Source organism: Aotus nancymaae, unplaced genomic scaffold, assembly GCF_030222135.1.
Source record: "Aotus nancymaae isolate 86718 unplaced genomic scaffold, 86718_ANA_hifiasm-v0.15.2.pri h1tg000043l, whole genome shotgun sequence".
Lineage (NCBI taxonomy): Eukaryota > Metazoa > Chordata > Mammalia > Primates > Aotidae > Aotus > Aotus nancymaae.
Window position 1 is genome coordinate 11,723,242 of NW_026988457.1, and position 19,017 is coordinate 11,742,258.

At 41.4% G+C, this 19,017-nt stretch overlaps 1 protein-coding gene and 1 pseudogene across 3 annotated transcripts in view; both read right to left on the reverse strand.

Moving 5' to 3' along the window:
* Nucleotides 1–19,017, reverse strand: part of LHFPL6 (LHFPL tetraspan subfamily member 6) — a 398,883-nt gene that overhangs the window by 173,804 nt on the left and 206,062 nt on the right. The gene's annotated exons all lie outside the window — the stretch shown is intronic.
* Nucleotides 3,574–4,363, reverse strand: LOC105729181 (heterogeneous nuclear ribonucleoproteins C1/C2-like; annotated as a pseudogene).

The window sequence follows — 19,017 nt, forward strand, 5'->3', positions numbered from 1 at the left end:
TCCCCCATTAGTCCACCACCATTGAAAACAAGCTAATGCCAATCAGACTTCTGGACAGGCAATTACCCAAGATGGCCATCAGAATGTTAAAATAAAACTTGAGACAAATTAAATTTAACAGAATTTAATTTAGCAAGCATAAAAAAAATCACAAATCAGGCAGCCTCTAGAATCACAGCAGATTCAGAGAGACTCCAGGGAAACCTGATGGCCAGAGCAAATTTATAGGCAAAAAAAAAAAAAAAAAAGGAAAGTGATGTACAGAAAACAGAAGTAAGGTTCAGAAACAGCTGGATTGCTTACAGCTCGGCATTTGACTTATCTGAACACGGTTTGAACAGTCAGCAGCATATGAGTTGCTGAAGTATGGCTGCTGGGATTGGCTGAGATCCAGCTATTGTTACAGAAGCATACTCCTAAATTAGGTTTTCTACTAAGGCTACCTACTTGTCTACCTACTAAGTTAGGTTATGGTTCATTCTCAAGGACTCAAGTATGGATGTATGGAGGTTCTCTCAGGCGATGTTTAGTTCAATTTAACAAGAATAAAATACACAGACCGTGTACCTTGCGCTACTCCTGAATGTCTCCCATACCAAGTTTCCTTGTAAAAGCCCTATGGTAAATTTTAACATGTAAGATGGTATTTAGAACAATAGTTTATCATCTTCTCAGGTTGCTGGTTCTCCAATTAAACCTGCTTTCTTCCCACCAAACTTTGCCTCTTGTGTTCCGTCTGGCTTTCTACCAGCAAGCAGCTAAACCTAGGCCGGGTTACACTACTTTGTTTTTTTGTTTGTTTGTTTTTGAGACTGAGTCTTGCTCTGTTGCTCAGGCTGGAGTGAAGTGGTGTGATCTCGGCTCACTGCAACCTCCACCTCCTGGGTTCAAGAGATTCTCCTGCCTCAGCCTCCTGAGTAGCTGGGATTACAGGCACGTGCCACCATGCCCAGCTGATTTTTGTAGTTTTAGTAGAGATGGGGTTTCACCATGTTTGTCAGGCTGTTCTTGAACTCCTGACCTCATGATCCGCCTGCCTTGGCCTCCCAAAGTGCTGTGATTTCAGGCGAGAGCCACCATGCCCAGCCACATTACTTTGAAATGTAGATTCAACCATACAAACTAGGAACAATTTTATACACAGAAAATTTGTGGTATATGTATGAATTTTTAAAACATACCATGAACATATGCTCACATTTTTAAAAAGTTGTTCAGTGGTAGGCAACTAGCTTATCTGAATTTTTCTGTTAATATTTGTGTAGTTTTTGTTTTGTTGTCTGCTAGTATTTGCTAGCAGGAAACATACTGCAGACTCCAAAAATTTGAGAAACATTTCTGGGAGAAAAACATATGTTACAAACCATATGATCAGGCTAATTGGCTATCAGAATTATTAGGATATATAGCAAACACTTCAGTGGCCTCCCCACTCACTTGCTACCACTGTATGTTATGGCAAAAGGGAGTTTCAGCCAAATTTGGCCAAATACGCAACAAATGATTATTAGTAAGCTGGCACTAAAAAGAGTCAAAGACCAATTCGGTAAGTTCAGTGAAATCCAGTGGCCTGCCCCCAACCCCAACACAACTCCATCATATAGTCATTCTAACAAGGTCCTCACATGAAATTTTCAACACACAATAAACAAATACGAGACAGCTCAGGGAGACCTTAGGTCAGATCAGGCCACAATATTTTCAATTAAATGGAAATGGAGAGGGAGCACAAGTCCAAAGAGAGATCTAAACCTACACTGCCCCAGGCAACAGCCAATAGCCACAGGTAGCCCTTTAAGTTTAAACTTCAGTAAATAAGATTAAATACAACTCAAAAATTCAATCCCTCAGTTGAACTGTTAGAAGTAAAATTTCGGTGCCACAGAAGAAATAGCACTCGAAGATAAATCCTCTCAGCAAGGCAATGTACTTCCATAGAAGAGTGCGGCTAACAGATGGAGCAATGGTGGCCACACACCCGGACAAGGGGGAAGGGGCAATTATGCCTCATGGGGGTCGTCCCTACTGCTGTGTTGTTCCCCTACTGGCTAGGGTTAGACCACACAAGCTAGACTGATCCTGACTGGCTATTTTAAAGAGAGCAGGGGTCCAAGCTGGAGTGGCAAGGTGGGTGTTTTGGTGGGAAGGATGATTATAGGTGGGTCAGAGAAGGTAGCCAGAGGTGATCTAGGTCAAAGAAGGTGACTGGAGCAGGTGACCAGGATGAGTCATATGCTGGGGACTGGGAGAACAGATGTGAACTACTAATTAAACCGGTGGAGAAGTTTGTTTACTGGAATTACAAGGATGTTAAACTTTAAACTAGAGAATTAAAGAATAAGAGAGCTGAACATACTGACATATTGATTCTTTGAAGAGAAACTTGGGGTTCACTATAACAGGTACCAACTACATTTCAAGTGCTCAATAGCCATCTGGCACTAGTGGCTACCATATTGGACAGTGTAAATTAGACCATTTCCGTAACTGTAGTTCTACTGGAGGATGGCTGTACTAGATATAAGACACACTTTAAAAGAATGCTGGACTTGTCAGATCCTTAGGCCTTAAGCCTGACGGTGCTTGTTAACAATCAAAAAACCATCCCTCTTTAAAATTCTTCCTTTTAGATAGGCCTAGAGGCCAGGAAACTATATTCCATAAACTAGTAGGTATTCTGGGTCATACTCTGTCAATAATAAGCTCTCATGTGGAATATAAAAGTTAGAAGGGATAAATTGTTATTCCACATTCACACCTGCAGCCAGGAACAAGCCTTTCTGCAGACAGTAGACAGTGAGATTTTAGGAGTGATTTTGGAAGTGATTTCCACGTGTCCCCCTCTTCATCACTCACTAAGGGTGGATTATCAGCTGTAGCTTCTTTTGATCCCAGATTTCCCAATTTCCCGAATTCTCCAAAGCAGCTTCTCTGACCTTCACTTTCTCAGACCTAATAGTAGGTCTACAAAACGTTAAATCCCTGGGCTACATCCCTTCCTGCCGGAAATATCTAGATTGGTTTCTCTCACTGGTCAAACTCTGGTACATGCCCACTCACAAAAGGGTAGAAGAGCCAATACTGATCTTATTATCCTACTGTATTTCTTGAACATTACCATTTCCTTAATTAATTAAAAATTATCTCTAATTCACAATTTATGCTAATTATTAAACTTCTAGGGCAAGTATAGTGATATTGTAAAGTTTTGCCTTTTTTTTTTAAAAAAAAACCATACATCCTTTTTATTGTTAAGTCATAAAGAGGTATCAAAATTAAAAGCAAAAATTACAGGGTAAGACTTAACAAAACTACTAGGAGGGTCAAAGGAAGTGAAAATGGGACTAGGTGCAGGGAAATATGAATTAATGAATGTGGGAAGGACAAGGATGGGGAGAACAGTGAGCATGTGCTGAAGATACTAGGGGAGAGGATCTGGTGAAAATTTTGATCTTAGACAAGCGCCTCGGTAAAGAAATAATGGGATAAGATTTCTAAACCCCAGTACGTGCTTAAGAGTCATCCTCTCCTTCCTCAGACCCTTTTTCATCATCCTTGATCAACTCCCACTGGTCATCCCCCATCTTCATTATCATCATCATCCAGTAGGTCCCCCTCCTCAGCAGAGTCACCTGCACCCGCCTCAGACTCCATCTTCACATTAGTCTCATCTTTCTTCACGGAGCTGTTGCTCGGCTCCTCTTCTGACTTATCATTCTTCATCTCTACTGCTTGTTTGCTCTGTCCCTTTTCAATTTTTTCCAGGTTTTCCAGGAGATAATCCACTTTTTGTTTTATCTGGGTCAGTTCCTTCTTAATGGCCTGAAGGTCATCTCCTTTCAACTTTCCAGACTTGGAAGATCCCTGCGGTCCACTCTTAGAATTGAAGCCACTTTTGCCCCTTGGTGAGGTGTTTCCTGATACACGCTGACATTTCGAGGGCACTACAGCCCGAGCAATAGGAGGAGGAGGAGGTACACGTGCTGGGTAACTGTACGTCCTATCATAATAATCCCGTTGAAAGTCATAGTCCAAGTCAAAAGAGGAGCTGTACATCTCCGCTGCAGATCGTTTCACACCTGCTTTTCCTCGGTTCACTTTTGGCTCTGCAGCCAGGTTAATATCTAAAACCTGGCCAGCAATCATTCTGCCATCCTCTCCTGCTACAGCAGCCCGGGCATCTCTCATTAACCTATTGAACGAAGGCAAAGCCCTTATGAACAGAGCAGCCCACAATTTTGCCATACTTTGAAAAGATTGCCTCCACATCAGATTTCTTGACCACAAGAGTGTTGAGATTCCCAATGAACACACAGGAGTTCATGGAACGAGGATCTGTCTTGTTGGTAACGTTGCTGGCCATTATATTTGATGATAAGGTTTCTCACAAAGCCAAAAACAGGAGGGAGGAGGGAGAAGAGATTCGATTCTGAGTCTTATACTCCCGGGTTCTACGTGGATAAGCCGACTGCTGCTCAAGGTCGGCAACGCGGACACAACCGCTCAGTCTTCGTCCAAAGTTTGCCTTGAAGCATGTCTGCGGTCGGGTCTCCAGTTAGGAAATGTAACAGGCTAAGTAACCTCTCCTGAAATGTAGATTTCTGAAGAGGATACTTCAAATGTTAACTAACTGCCTTCTGGGGGAGGACTGACCTCAACTAGCATTTTGTTGTCTATACTGAAGTACTATTTTGTAAAGTAGAGGCAATTAAATGTAAAAGTGAGAACATCTTTTGAATGGAAGAAATTTGTCATTGTTCAGTTCCAGCAGTGTTAAATCTTAGTCCATGTTGTGGAAACCTCTGTTTGATGGAAGCACAGTTTAGAAATCTCTGAATACTACTTGGGTATTATGTAGTATGCAGAAATGGAGCTCAGAAAATTTTCTGGAATTTGAAGTAATTGCCCAAATGATGTCTTAGAGACATGACAGATTTTAATAGCTCTAGTTCCCTAATTTGCTTCTGGGGAAGTAAATGGCTCAGTTAGAATCTCTAGTTCACAAGCTTTCATATTATTTACATGGGTTTTCTTTATTAGACTTCTAAACCTTGTGGTTACCACATGGGCTTAATTTCAACCAAATTCCTTTGTCACTGCCATAAAAGACAACATGAAAAAAAGTCACAGCATCACACCTTTTGGAAATATGTGCATAGAGCGGAAGTGAGGAAAGATGTTGTGAAGCAAGTCAGCAACCTGAGGAAGGTGGGAAGCAAAGTGAGTTGCAGGAAGAGGTGTGAAATCATTTGCAGCTACAAGCTCATTTGCAATTAAGAAGCAATCTATTTCTGTAACCCTAAAGATTTGAAACTTTTAAGGGGTCATAAGTCAATCACAAATTACTGTAAATTAGCTCAATCTTTAGTTTTTACCAGCATCTTGCCGCAATCAGCAATCTAGAGTCAAAAGGCCACATGAAAGATCATTTTAAAAGCAGTTTTAGGACTGTAGAGAGATGCTGCTCCTAAAAAAGACAAACCAATCATCCAACAGATGAACTGATAATTCTAAAATCTGAAAAAGTTCATTTTAATAATGCATTGACTACTAAGCTATTTCATCCTGAGTGCCCTGAGGTTTGGGGGCTCATCTTGTTCAAGGACAATTAAAATATTTTAAGAGCCAAATTAGTGGAATGACCTCTAAGGAGAAGACAATGTGAATGGAAAAGAGCTGGCATAGATAACTACGAAAAGGTAGGCAATGCTGCTGTGATGAAATTTGTTCTTTAGCTCCAAATGGGCTTTTGGGGCCAAACCTGAGCCTGGATACACTCTGTCTGGCCATAAACCACCTGCAGGAGAGTTCCCAGTAGAAACTGTTCGTTTTCATAAAATGCTAGAAATATCGGCCATGATACTAATTGTTTCTTAGAATTTGAGTGTGTGAAGTCTGAAGTCTGTAAAGCACTCAGTGGTCGGAATAGGAACCTGGGGCTGGGAATTTTCTCCTCTGCAAAACTCCTTCTATTCAAACACAGTACTTAACACTTAGCCAGCGGACTATTAACATAACAATTCAGCTCCTGCCAAGAAGGCAAAACAAACCTCTAGTCAGCCAGGCCAATTACTCTCCACAGGTGGTAAGAATAGAGTCCTCATGTTAAACTCATAAAGCCTTACTTTTCCAGGCCAATCTTGAAAGTTTTTAAATGTGATCTCACTTTTTTCCATGACTATGGCTCCATTCTTTTTCCACTGTTTATTTTTTTTTTTAATGGAATGACTTTTTCCACCCATGACCCCTTGAGTGGTCACACTAGTGTTTCCCATCAATTCATCTTTTATGCTTTTTGGATACTTTTATCCATCCTCCAGTTCCTTTATCTTCCTTTCTGTGGTAAGCACCGAGGGAAATTGTTTTCTTTACTGTTCTCATGAAAGCTGCTCAATCTTGCAGCCTGTTATCTGGACTTCTCTTTGGAAGAGGTTGGCACGTTTCCATCTCAAAGTCTCCATATGCTAATTTATGTACACAAGTTTTATCCATTTTCATCCCTAGATAATGGCCCCTTTACAAAATGTAAGAACAAGAAACATAACAATAACACAAATACAGTGGGGCAGGGGGAGGAACAAAAGCAGGGGTCCTGCTCTGAAGTATAATTCTTCAGACCCTGAAAACCCAAGGAGTACATTCTTTAGTCTCCAAAAAAAAAAAAAAAAAAACAAGGCTTGGTTGGGCTCTAGTAAACCACACCTCCTATCAAGGTGCCTTCTGGAAACTGAGGCACAGAGGATGTAAGAAGCCTGTCCAAGGACATAGAGCTCAGATTAATCCTGGGCCTCCTGGATCCCAGGCCAGGGCTCCTTTCCACCTATCATGATCCCAGTGATTGGACTTAAGTCCACTCCATGGTCACACACTCACCACACATAATCTGAGTCAACCAGAGACATGCTGGATTTGGCCATCATCATGTTTTACCAAGTGGGACTTAGTATGTCTAAGTCCAGATTTCTTGTATCTCCTGAATAATTGAAACATATGCCAATACAGAGCCTGCAAGTGACTGGCTGGAGCCAGGTCCTGGTCATCCTCTTAACTGCTTGGGTAACCTGGCCAGTCTCAAAGGCATTTCTGACAGGGGATCCCTGAATTACTGCACCTACTACTGGTTCTTTGCCTATGTTTTGAGCTTTTTCATCTCTGAAAGTCAAATCTCTTCTCTCTGACTGAGACACTCTCACCACTTACCTTAATGCTCAGAAAATACTAGCACTTAAGGTCTAGAAACCTCAGCACATAGCCTTCCCTGGTCATCCCAGCAGTGAGCTATAGGTTTTGCCTCTCCTGTGAGCTGCTATTGTGACACACTCTCTACCCTTTACCTGAGGCTGGCCATCTTGCATTGCAGATATTTGTAAGTATTACATGTCCTGGAAGACCAGATATCTATGTTTACTTGCATCCAACTCACTCATTCACAATATTTGTTAAATAGTAAATAGTAGCAATATTATTTATTCGGTACTTAAAAATCCTCAGAATAACGTGTTTTTGTACACATGTATTTTTGAAGTCCAGATATTGAGTCATAGTTATAGAATATATCACTGCCCCTATTTAATAGGTAAAGGAAACTGAAGCTTGCACAAGCAGGTCTATGCTCATACATCTACTCAAGTGGTAGATCCAGGAACAAACATCCAGGTATGAGCCCTGAACCACTGCTTCTAATCCCTCTACTCCAATGCTTCCCAAATACCAGTGTTCCCTGACCCATCTCTGGGCTTACTTTCCATATCCACCTGTGCACTGAACCCTGTGTGTAAATGGGAAGGAGGAATGGGGCAGAATATCAAGCCAAACTTCCAGTCACCATTTGTCCAAGACTGACACTGATTGTAGGTACAGGGAAGACTCCCACTGCTACCTGTGATTAATGACAAGGGATGGGCTCTTGGAAACTCTGCAAATCCCTTTCCTGGATGTCAGTGAGTGAGAAGCCCAGATGTGAGAGCTGGCACACAAAAAGCATCTGTCCAAAAAGAGCACATGGAGGTATAAAGATGGGAAATGAGTTGTTTATTATCAGAAAGTTAGCCAAGTAAAGCGTATCTTATTCAAACACTAAAATATAAAACAGAACTATGATAATTTGACAACCTATCAAAAATATTTTAACAAATCAAAATAAGACAATTTCTTGGCTGAAAACATACTGCAGAAGAGAGCATACTTTGAGTTTCCTTAAAATGTTTTTCAAAATGGTACCTTGATTCTCATTCTTCTTCAATTCATGTGACAGAAAACACAAAAGACATGTACAATGTGTTATGTACCACGATACTTGTTCCTTAGCTTAGAGCAAAATTTCACAAGCTAATTTCAGTCATGAGTGACTTGTCACCTTTTGTCTTCCTGGAGTCCTAGGCAATCATCGGGAGAAAAAAGTAAAGTTGTTTCAAACAATGAAAGTTTGGGGGAGATTTTGCAATTGTTATGGGACAGTTTTCTGGGAAATTACATCTGATTAAAAGCAACACCTTTCTAACCCCAATAGTTAAGTGCATCTCAATTCTACCATTTCACTTCTTTAGGACTCAGTTTTCCTTATCTGTAAAATGGGGGGAAATGTCTATCTTTTGAGATGGTTGCAAGGATTAAAGGAGATAGTGTGTGTGTAAAGAATGCTTCACAGGAATAGTTCAAAGTATGATCTTTATCGTTAAACTTTAGACCTTGTCGTGCAGGCAGGGAGGGTGTGAGTTTGGTTAAGGTCAATGTGTTTTTGTACATATTTGTCTGATATCGAGTCCTCCTCTCTTAGAGAAGCTCCTCTTCTCAGATGGAATGCAGGGAGGGCCCCAGCAAGGACATTGCTGGAACTGTGAACAATGAAACCTTGGCCCAGCAGTCACGTCAGCCATAGAAACCTCAGAAAGCACAAGTGAAAGAGCTGCGGAGACCCTCACAGGAGTGAAGGATTAGTACACTGCCACCATGATAAGAATGCTTCTGTCTGTTCCTTTCTGTTTGTTTTTAGAAACCTGGTCTCGCTCTGTTGCCTAGGCTGGAGCACAGTGGCAGGATCATGGCTCACTGCAGCCTCAAGCTCCTGGGCTCTAGTGATTCTCCTGCCTTGGTCTCCTGAGTGGCTGGAACTATAGGCATGTGCCACCATGCCCAGCTGTTTCTTTCCTTTTAAAGACACCTTTGGCCTTTTTGTGAGGCAGGTAGAGCGAGAATTGATTCACCCACTTGGTAGTTGAAGAAATAGAGTCACACACTGATGGGGAGCTCTAAGTACCATCATTACACAGATGATCAGAGGCAGGGCTGGGACACAAACTCAGGCATGTGAATCCTGTGATAGGAATAGGAGCTTGGATTCACTGCCTTCACTCTGATACTGCTGGAAAGGAAGCTAATAAGGCTTAGTACTGCAGCTACCCCTCTGGAACAAAATAAATGCCATTTTCATACCCTATGGTGTCCTGCATTACATGGAGAGAAAAATAAAGACATGGTCCCAAATTTCCAGAGTACCACGGTCCAGTGTAGCACTGCTCAGACTGATGTGCACAGAAGCAGCCAGCGGGTTTGTTAAAATGCAGGTTCTGGTTCTGTAGTTTTGGGATGAGGACTGATGTCCTGCATTTCCAACCAGCTCCCCGTGAGGCTGAGGTTGCTGTCCAGAACCACACGCTAAGCCTCGAGGGTCGAGTGGAAATTGCATAGACTTTGATGTCCATCATGTCAGGCCTGAATTCTGACACCAGCCTTAATTAGATATGTGACCCTGAGGAGCATGCCTTTGACCTCTCTGAGCTCAGTCTTTCATCTGTATAAAATAGAGCTAATGGTTCCTGTACATTTAGCATGGTACCTGTATGCTTAGTACTGTTATTAGAAATAAATTAATGACTTGATAAAAGTGACAGGTCTAGGGCTTGGCATCTAACGGGGGCAGCATATTATAGTTGTTTATGTCAACATTAATAAAGATATTACCACTGTTCCAGAATAGCAAATGTTTCGTTTTATTATAGCTGCCACTTTCAGATTCTTCATTAGCACCTACAGGTGTTCACCAGTTTAAAACAAACAAATAAACCAAACACTACCTAATCAGAAGCAGAAGTTTCTGCTGTATCACCTGCTCACATCTTCACAACAAATACATTTGCCGGAACTAACCACATCTCTACATCTAAGAGTTAATACATTTCTTTTTATTCCCTCTGACATGGTATTATGAAAAATTTCAAACTTACAGAAAAGTTGGAAGAACTGTATAGTGAATATCCAAATACCCACCATTTAGTTTCTACGATTAACAGGTTTTTGAAATTAGGATCTACCTATTTTCCCATTCCTCTATTAATCCATAAATCCATCTTTTTTTTCAGGGATTGGGAGTGCTTGTCATAGTAAGTTTCAGGCATCAGTATATACAGCTCCCTGTCATCATTAATACTCCATCCTCTTCTTTCTTTGGCCCAGGAGTCTATGCAGACCTATGACGTAGACACAAAATTAGATCCCCAAAGCTGTAACTGCGACAGGACTGTATCCTGAAGGCCTGATAGTACTAAATTGGGATCCATCAGCTTGGAAAGTGATTTTTATACAAATCTGGAGTAATAGATACCTTTAAGCCTTTCACATTTTTCAAACAACTATCCTACAACTTAAAATAGGATCAGTTTGCTTCAGCTACCTGACCCAGAAATTCCAATAAGAACCTTATAAGACATTTCACAAACCTCAGAATGACAAAATAAAGAATCCCAGCACAGATAAGCTGCTCAGCTCAGACTTTTCAGTAGACATATTTTCTCTTAATGATAACTGTCATTTTCTGCAAAAAAAGGAATTACTCCTGACACTGACCTTCTTCAATAAGAACAAAAAGAATGCACATAATCATCACACTTCAACATGAAATCTTCCAGGAGGGGGGCTAGGCTCCAACAATATTCTGTCAGAAAAGTCCTGACCAGAAAAAACAAAAGCAAAAGTGCATAAGTAAATCTGCAAGGCAAACCCTGGATGCATTCTACCCTTGCTTTGAAAATGCAGCGTTAGGCCAGGCATGGCTCATGCCTGTAATCCTAGCACTTTGGGAGGCCAAGGTGGGTGGATCACCTGAGGTCAGGAGTTCAAGACCAGCCTGGCCATCATGATGAAACCCCATCTTTAAAAAAAAAAAAAAAGAAAATGCAACGTTAATGCCAAACCAGACTCCAGTCGTTGTATGTTCCTAAACTGATTACTCACGAAAATAAATATTCCAGTGGCAAAGTGTCAGAAAGAAAGGCTTAGGAGTCAGAAAGTGCTGTATTCAAATATCACGCATGCCACTTACTAGGTACTGCCCAAGCAAGTCTTGTAAACTTGAGCCTCAGAACTTTCTTCCAAAAAATGTGTGTTAGTCCATTTGTATTGCTATAAAGGAATAACTGAGGCTGGGTAATCTGTAAAGAAAAGAGGCTTATTTTGGCTTATGGTTCTGCAGGTTGTACAAGAAGCATGGTACTAGCATTTGCTCCTGGTGAGGACTTAGGAAGCTTCCAATCACAGTGGACGGCAAAGGGGTAGCCAGTGTATCCCACGGTGAAGGAGAGAGGCAAGACAGCTGCCCAGCTCTTTAAACCACCAACTCTAGCAAGAGCTGATTACCATGGGGCAGGCACTCCATGAGGGATATTCCCCCATGACCAAACACATCCCATCAAGCCCCACCTCCAAGATTGGGGATTATGTTTCACCATGAGATTTAGAAGGGACAAGCATTCAAATCACATCAACATGGATATCCCAGTGCTTCTTCATGGAGTTACTGACAGCATTGGAGAAAATGCCTTCAAAATCCCAGCACAGTGGCAGAGCATGTAGAAGCAGCTTCCCTCTTATGAAATTATGAGGAGGGGGAGGTGACACTTTGAACCTTTATTTTTATTTATATAACAGTGACTTTATGAAAACAAAGCACACCATCATTACATCAGGATGCGTAGTGTTGTGGGAGAGATTTGCAAAACTTCTGCTGGAAGTGCAGGGCAGATGATGCCATGTGTTTGAAGTCTCACAGGCGACACACCTTGGCATCGTGAAGTAGAATGGCATCCCTGGCCACCGCCAAGCTTTCCCCTGACATCTGTACAGACCTGTGATTCCTGCTAGAGCCCTAACTCACGGTCTCCTTCCCGTGGGCTTGTAGAGTGATTTACTCTGGGCTTGGGAAATAACATCTTTTCTATGGAATGCACTCATTGTGCAATTCTCTCCGGGATTCTGGGTGAGCTGATATGAGGGACTTTGTGATGGGACTGAAAGCCAAGCCGTGCATAGACAGAGTTAGCTGGAGAAGAGACTCCTGAAATAAATACACTGTCTCCTGCAAGAACTGGAGCAGAGTTAGGGGTTGCATCCTGTTTGAATGGAGACAATGGTAGAACCAAGTTGTCCCGATTCTGTGCAGATCATAAGAGGAACTACACTGTTTGTCATGCTAATTCATACACAGCTTCTACACTGGATCCCATGACCTCAGGGGAGGGGCTGATGAATGGTGAACTAGTGGGGTGTGAGTAACCAAACTCCCTGGGAAGAAAGGAAGAGTGGGCTTGTGGGTTGAGAAGAAGGGGCCCAGGAAATGTACCTTCTCATATGGCTGTGAGAAATAGTAATTTATTATTTTTTAATCATTACCTAAGGACAAAAAGTATAATGAAGAAGCATGGCCAGGTTTTAACTCAAATGGGGTCCTGAACTGGGAGCCTGCTGTAGAGGAAGGGCTGGAAGCTTTGGAGCCAGAGAGCCATTGGTGTGGAGCCAGCCTCTGCACTGGTGAGTGTGGCCTAGGCAGGCCACTTGTTTTGAAACTCAGCGTTTCTCTTGGGGCAAGTGTGAACAAAGCCACCTGCAACTCTTGGGGATGGTGTGACTATCAGAGCAATGCACACCAATTGCCCAGTGTGCAGTAGACGGTGGCATGTTATGTTTGTATATGAGAAAGGAAGATGTGCTATAGGAGATCACTCAGGAGAAGCACACACAGGGAGGGCAAACTATCTGAGGAAAAATATCTCCCTCCTTAGTTTTGATATACTAATATCATAAAATTACCCAAGACAGTGCAGAACTCAGGTAGAGAAATCTTCCAAAGGAGTGATGAGTTCCCTGGGGCTTTCACTTCAGCTTCTCTCCTATATAAGTTCTATTTCAGAAACTCATTTCGGTTCTAACATAAAAGTATTTAGGAGGAAGAGTTAAACCTTTCTCCCCATGAGTGCCCTTAACCAACACATTGAGAGCCCAAGCACCAACAGATTTCCAACTATCTTCATTCCTTTCTACTTAACTTTTAAAAAAATAATTTGGGTAAGAATGAGCCCCACACCAACAGCAAAGTAGGATGTTAGATATTTTTAAAAAGTAGTAAAACCTACATTTGATGAAATGGATAGGAAAGAAAGACCTTCTACAAATTTATGTAGACTCTGTGTAGTTTGTCCTGCCACAGTGAGCCAATTGAAGCCTCTTACACAGATAAATAAGAAGAGTACCAGCCTGGGCAACACAGCAAGACTCCTTCTCTTAAAAAAGAAGAACATTAGCCAAGCATGGTGGTACACGCCTGTAGTCTCAACTACTCAGGAGGCTGAGGCAGGAGAATTGCTTAAGCCCAGGGGTTCAAGGCTGCAGCGAGCTATGACTGCACCACTGCACTCCATCCTGGGAGACAGAATGAGATGCTGTCTCTAAAAATAAAGAACAAAGAAAACAAACTTTTTTTTTTTTTTTTGAGATGGAGTCTTGCACTGTTGCCCGGGCTGGAGTGCAATGGTGCGATCTCGGCTCACTGCAACCTCAGGCTCCTGGGGTCACACGATTCTCCTGCCTCAGCCTCCCTAGTAGCTGGGATTACCAGGTGCACACCACCACACCTGGCTAAGTTTTTGTATTTTTAGTAGGACGGGGTTTCACTATGTTGACCAGACTGGTCTTGAACCCCTGACCTTGTGATCCACCTGCCTCGGCCTCCCAAAGTGCTGGGATTACAGGTGTGAGCCACTGCACCTGCCCAGAACAAACTTTTAAAATGTAATACAGAGTGGGAAGTGAGTGAGAGATGAAGTATTACCTGTCAGGTACAATGTGCACTATTCCCGTGATGGGCACACTAAAAGCCTAGACCTCCCCTCTACGCAACACATCCATGGAACACACCTCTGTGTACTCCTAAATGCATACAAATAAAAACTTAAATCCAATCCAAAAACAGTAATGCAGAAAGTATCAAGTGAAAAGCCTAATACTAATGAAAATAAGTATATCATGCCTTAATACAGCACGTTTCTTTAAGCCCTAGATATTCTGATGGCAGATATTACTTATCCCTAGATTGTAAACAAGAAAATTAAAGCATGCAATTGCATGGATTTTTGTTTTGATGCACTACAGGATAGACTTGAATCCAGGTCTTTTTTTTTTTTCAGACCGAGTCTTGCTCTGTCACCCAGGCTGGAATGCAGTGGCAGCCCGATTTCAGCTCATTGCAAACTCCACCTCCCGGTTTCAAGCAATTCTTCTGCCTCGGCCTCCCAAGTAGCTGGGACTACAGGGGCGCACCACTGCACTGGGCTAATTTTTGTGTTTTTAGTAGAGATGAGGTTTCACCATGTTGGCCAGGCTGGTCTCGAACTCCTGACCTCATGATCTGCCTGCCTTGGCCTCCCAAAGTGCTGGAATTACAGGCATGAGCCACCATGCCTGGCCTGAATCCAGGTCTTTACTACTGATTGTGATGCCACAGTGAACCAAACACCCTATGAATTTCACAAACACTACTGCAGTGTTGTATGGTAATGAAAAGGATGGTCTGAGATGTATGGCTACATTTCCCTTTGGCTTTGTGATCATGGGCAACTTTCTTGCCTTTCTCTGAATGTGTTTCCTTATCAGTAAAGAAGACAAAATCCATATCACAGAGCTATTTTAAGGATTGTAAGCATTTATGTAGGGATTTATAAAACATACATATAAGTACTCTGTGTGTATCAAACCTTATGTATAATCATCTACAACCTCATGTATAATTTCTATCTACAAATTATATATGTAGCTTATTTTGTTATTGTTATGAATATAATATATACAAATTATATACTATATATTTTAAATATATAAGCCATTTATAACAGGTGTTTACTAACTTCTACCAACTTTTCAGCTTAGGATATATATTGTTTTCACTATTTATACTCGTATAGCAACTTTTTCATCACTAAAATTTAGAGAATATGAATGTATCATAAGATTGCTGATATGCACCATCAATACGGTGGTACAGGTGGCCAACTCACTTAAAAGAAACAATTCTTTAAAAATGGTTTTCCCTTCATCCTCCTTCTGGGACATCAGGAAAGAAGAACCTCATCTATTTTCCTCAGGTCTTTTTAAAATACCTTCACTTCTGCTAAAAAAAACAGCAAAGCCATCTGGAATAGCTGACAGAGAGCAGTTTGAAAGCAATTTCTTTCAAGACAGCTATCATGATTTTCCTGTTTTCTTTCTCTCTTGAAATGTCAAGGGTAACTGAAACTTTTTACTTTTCCATCTGTGATGTACTGATCAGTCCCAAACAAGTTTTGAAAGTACTTGAGAATTTTGTTTCCAGTCAGTTCAATACTTTTTTTCCACTTTGACTCGATTTAAATAACCGCATCTGTCTTTAGCATTTTTTAAATATTAAAAGACATAAAAACATACCTTGAAATATGATTATAAAGTATTTTACAAAGGAAAAAGTATTTAAAATACTACCACAAGTGGTCACAATGACTTACATATTTTCAAATAGATTATCCAACCAGCACAGTAAAATTAAAAAAAAAAAAAATAGACTTCAAAATCGGTAAAAGTGGCTGGGTGTGGTGGCTCATGCCTGTAATCCTAGCACTTTGGGAGGCCAAGGCAGGTGGATCACCTGAAGTCAGGAGTTCAAGACCAGCTTGGCCAAGATAGTGAAACTCTGTCTCTATTAAAAATACAAAATTAGGCAAGTATGGTGGCAGGCACCTCTAATCCCAGGTACTTGGGAGGCTGAGGCAGGAGAATCACCTGAACCTGGGAGGCAGAAGTTGCAGTGAGCCAAGATCACCCCATTGCACTCCAGGCAACAAGAGCAAAACTCCATCTCAAAAAAAAAAAAAAAAGGGTTGAGGGGGGCAAATGCTGCATTTCACATTGCAGAACTAGCAGAAGGTAGAATCAGGAATACTCATTTTTAGCCTGAAATTTTAATTATCTCAGTATGAATTTTCCACAAACAAAAACCTGAACACCAGTTGTATAGCCACGAATCAAAATATGAGATATATTTTAAGGTATTGTTTAAAATGTAGTAATATATAAGAAATATATATGTGTAAAATATATTTATAAGATAGAATCAGCCCTCTGTATCCATGGGTTCTGAATCCATGAATTCACCAGCTATGGAACAAAAATATTTGGAAAAAAAATTACCTCCACATTGAACACAAACTTCTTTTCCTTGTTGTTATTCCCTAAACAATACACTATGACAACTATTACATTGCATTTACACTATATTAGGTATTACAAGTAATCTAGAGGTGATTTAATCTATACAGGAAGTGTGCATAGGTTATATGCAAATACTGTGTCATTTTATATGAAGGACTTGAGCATCTGCAGATGTTGATATCTAAGAAAGGTCCTGGAACCAATCCCCCAAGGACAGTAAGGAATGACTGTATATTTTAAAATGTATTTGGCAGAGAAAACAGTATTGATTGATCTCTGTTTCATGCATTGAGCTGGTGGGCTTTGACTCTACGTCAAGCATGGGACGTCTTGCTGTGGAAACACTCAAAACACGGAAGAAGTGGTCTATTTACTCTGGCATCTGAGAGGAAGAAGAGTAACGCAGAGACAACCCAAAGTCAAGGCTATCCTTGTGTCATTTAGCAGCAAAGCCAGCAGTTACCAGTTAAGTCCGTTCATTTTAGGCTGGACCTGAGGGGAAGGAGGTGGTTAGGAATGAGTGCGTTTTGAGAAGTAGACATGTAATTATCTCAGGTGAAGAGAATAGGCCTGGCGATGGGCAGGCACCACATGAAAACAGAGCAAGTTAGGAATTAAGGGAGTAGAGGGCAGTGGTGGCTAAATGGTGAGGATGGGGGTCAATGACCCTCACAGAAGGTCATTAATTCTGGGCCAAGGAAGTTGGCCTTTATGTAGTAGGCAAAGGGAACCTGTGTTGTTTGCTAGTCTGCAATCACAAAACACCACAGACTGGGTGGCTCAAACAACATTCATTCATTCATTCGTTCGTTTATGTATGTATTTATTTATTCCTGTTCTTGAGGCTTAGAAGTCCTAGATCAAGGTGTGGGCAGGTTGGCTTTCTTACAAGCCTCTCTTCTTGGCTTTGAGATAGCCATTTATCATGGTATCCTCACATGGTCTTTCCTCTGTAAACAGGCATCCCTAATGTAAGTCCAAATTTCCTTTTCTTTTTTATTCTATGGAGATGGAGTCTCTCTGTGTTGCCCAGGCTGGAGTAAAGTGGCCTGATCCTGGCTCACTGCAGCCTTGAACTACTGGGCTCAAGCAATCCTCTGGCCTCTGCCTCCCAAATAGCTGGGACTACAAGCATATGCCACCACACTCAGCTAGTTTCTTATCTGTTTTAAGATATGTTTTATCAACATATTTCTTCCTATGTTGCCCAGGCTGATCTCAAACTCCAGGCCTCAAGTGATCCTCCTGACTGAGCCTTCTAAATTATTGAGTTCACAAGTGTGAGCCACTCCACCTAGCACCAAATTTCCTCTTGTGATAAAGACACCTGTCAGGTTAGAGTAGGACCCACCTTAATGGCCTCGTTTTAACTTAATCACCTCCTCAAGGTCCTATTTCCACATAGTCACATTCTGAGGTGCTGGGGGTTAGGGTTTCAATATTTGAACTTGTATGGGGCAATGTTCAGTCCATAACAGAGGTTTATTGTTGAATCCCCAAATAGTAGAAAGGCAGCCTCAAGATGATCTAATCTAGTGCTTCTCAAACTTTTTGCCATGACAATATTCCTAAAAACAAAGTGTAGTAAACTCATACTTAAGTTATTACTTCTCTGAAACAGGTTTTCCTTGAACCTACTGAAAAATTATTGTGAAGTTCTCCATTCTACTCCATGGGTAGCCTTGTTTCTCATATAAAAATGCTTTCTTCAAAACGATGAAGTAAAATTGATGCTCTTAGAAGATATTTTGGGTTTATCCTGTGGCTTCACATATCTGGAGCCATTTCCCTTTAAGTACATGGATAGCTTGGTTTTAGAAGAATGAATCTAGGCTGCAGATCAAAGAGATTAGATGGCATGCTCAAAGTCACAGTTAGTAAAAGAATCAGAAATGGAATGAAATCTTTTGTTGCTCAGTCCAAAGCATTTTCTGCAGCACCACACTGTCACAGAGAAAAGAAGAAAGTACTTGATCTGCCTGGCATAGACCATATCACATTCAAAAATGTTCTGAGGTCACCCAGCGCTGCCCTAAGAGTGAGACACAGACTTCCCCAATTGGCCCCATGGACTCCCCACTGCACCTTCCCACAGGGCTGCAAACAGAAGTGTCCAGAGGTGTGAAAGAGGAGGATCAGACCTGGTTTCCTCTGGGAAACTATTACCAGCGGCAAATTTCCAGCCTATTTATGAAGGGAGAACAGTGTCTCAGATAAACGCCTCCTTTCCTCAGCAGAATGAGCAGCTGCTAATCAAAGGTTGTCAAGCACAATTTATACTACCCAAGGCTTCATGGGAGGCATAAAAAGAAAGATCACAACATCATGTTTATCTCCCTTTCATTGCTGTTTCTGTCAATAGTATTACAGTCAGGCAGGCTGAGTAAAAACAATTTTCTAAAAATATGGATCAGCTGAGACCATTTAAAGCTGCCTTTTATGGAGTTATCGTCAGGACTTTTCCCCTTGGGCAGCTTTGTGTACTCTTTCCCAGAGCCTCCTCTTCCTGGA